The sequence below is a fragment of the Octopus sinensis genome, linkage group LG17, assembly GCF_006345805.1.
Source record: "Octopus sinensis linkage group LG17, ASM634580v1, whole genome shotgun sequence".
Lineage (NCBI taxonomy): Eukaryota > Metazoa > Mollusca > Cephalopoda > Octopoda > Octopodidae > Octopus > Octopus sinensis.
In genome coordinates, this window is record NC_043013.1 from 57,023,753 (window position 1) to 57,026,252 (window position 2,500).

The following is a 2,500-nucleotide window of genomic DNA, read 5'->3' on the forward strand; positions in this document are numbered from 1 at the left end:
GTATTTATTTTACTGGCCGCAAAAGGCTGAAAGGCAAAGTCGACATCAACGACATTTGGACTCAGACCGCAACTCTAGTTGATGACGACGCCGATGATGGTGATGACGATTCTCTCCCTTCTTGATTCTGTCTGCTATACATCATACCTAAACTGCTTCCAGAAGACTCATTGAAGTCATTTGATCTGTTTGATATAATAGTCAAAAACATCCCCGAAATAAAAGCTCTCAGTTTTAGGCGAGGAAAGACGCATCTTACAGTGTTCAGTAGAATGCTTTTCAATGATAGGTTTGTTCAATTAAACCACCACCACAACAACAACAACGACCACATCGACAACAACAACAACAACACCAGAAGCGACAATAATTCCATCTTCAGTCTGGAAGCAAATTGTTTGCTCAAAGTTAGCTTAAAGGAAAAAGAAAAAAATATGAGAACAAACTCTATTTTCTCTCATAGAATGCCGAAGTAAATCAAGAACCTTGCCTTTACTTCCATTCTGTAGCACTCTACCCTTATAGTTAGTTACAATGGCAGATTTGACTTTGCTTTACAAAATCTTTCCCCTCACCCCACCCCAGTAATCGAGGATATATGGTATTTCAAATTGTAGTACCCCGAGTCAATGCTAGGACATCTCACTTTTTATTGAAGAACATCGGAATAGTCTGCTGATCATTGAAAACATACACTAAAGACGTTTCTGATATTTATAATGTACGTATGATGCTGAAAACGTTTTGATCAGACAAATCACTAAATGTATTGCATGTAAAAGATGAAGGACCAAGTAGATCAGCACCTATGTCGATATTGCGTTGTTACTGAGCTGAACACTTAATACTTATTCACCTCAGAACATGCAACGGTGAGTAACAGGAAACCACACACCTGGGAATATTATTTCTAACAGATTAAAGAGTCAAAATCAAAGGTGAACATTTGTTTTACCTGTTGCATGCAAATAGAACTTACGAATGCCAGAACAATATTTCTGTCACCAAATTTCTATTACAAGGAACTCTCAGTTATCCTTACTCCCTTTTCTCCCACAAATCTCAAAATCCCAGAAGTATCAGGCAATTTAATACTTCAACTATGTTGTAAATAAATAAGAGAATAAGTAATAATATAACTCGCCTTAATATATGATGCGTGACAAAAGAATTTCAGCTCAATTATGTAACTATGTGTGTGAATAAATACACGTATGTATATATATATATATATATATATATATGTGGGTATATGTGCATGTGTGATGTGTGCTTAAGACTCTGTGTGTGTGTATAACTTTGTGCACAAGTGTTTGCATGTGACTGCACGAGCGCGTGAAACTTTGTATGTGGGTGTATAAAGTTGTGTGTGTAACTATTTTTGTAACTGTGTGTATGTGTCATTACGTTTATACGTGAATGTGCGAGTGTACGTGTATATAATGATTGGCGAATTAAATGTAATGTCTGGCTACAACTCTGCCTGAACAGCGATTTCGTGTGGAAGAGTGAATGCCGGTTACTGGTTGGATGGAACAAACATTCACACCATTAGATATGCTATAGACTCGTTCACCTTTCAACTACACTGTTCAATCAGCCTTGAAATATATTATATATGATTCGGTGAGAGAACCAACTCAACTAGCATGCCATTTAGTGTACACTTTCATGGCTGAATACTAAATATGTGTGCATGCGTATGAATGTTTGTGTGTGTGCATGCGTGTGAATATGTGTGTGTCTGTGTGTATGTGTGTGTAAGAGACACAGAGAGCAAACAGATAGACAATTGACCAACAGTTATACACACAAAATTTATCACTCAAGTCAACCTAACCTGAATGTGGAGATTTTGATGTGAAAGCCTGCTATAATAACATTGCTGTATTAGTCATTGATATGTATTAAAACCCTATTATTGATTTTTAACAGAAAATACTTCAGCTTTCAACTGTTATCGATCCAACTCAATCCTTAAAAGAACCAATAACGGATTTATATTCCTAGTCTTGTTACGGGGCTGCAACATATCTACATTCTTGACTACGTTGCTCTGAAAGATCATCCGACTGATTGATATAAAATCTCTCCACAACAATATTTGTTCCACAGACACACACAGTTTCCGCTTTTTACATCTTCTAGCAACCTTTCAATGACCTCTATTTCTCAGAGACGACTGATTACATGTCTCCATGAAGATCCATCCAATTTCTCTCTTCTCTTGTCACTCACATTGGGTCTACCTTACCATAATGACCACATACTAATCACTTCCCAATAACTGCGATTGTATTATTATTATTATTATTATTATTATTATTATTATTATTAAGTGAGAGAACAGTGCATGCCTTCAAAATGGCACTGGGATAAAATATACAAAGACAAGTATACCCATCATGACTACCTGCCTGATTTGGGTACACCAGGTACATGCATCACAACCGTATGTGCGCCACATGGTGATCTTATATCAAGATAAACAGTGCATGAC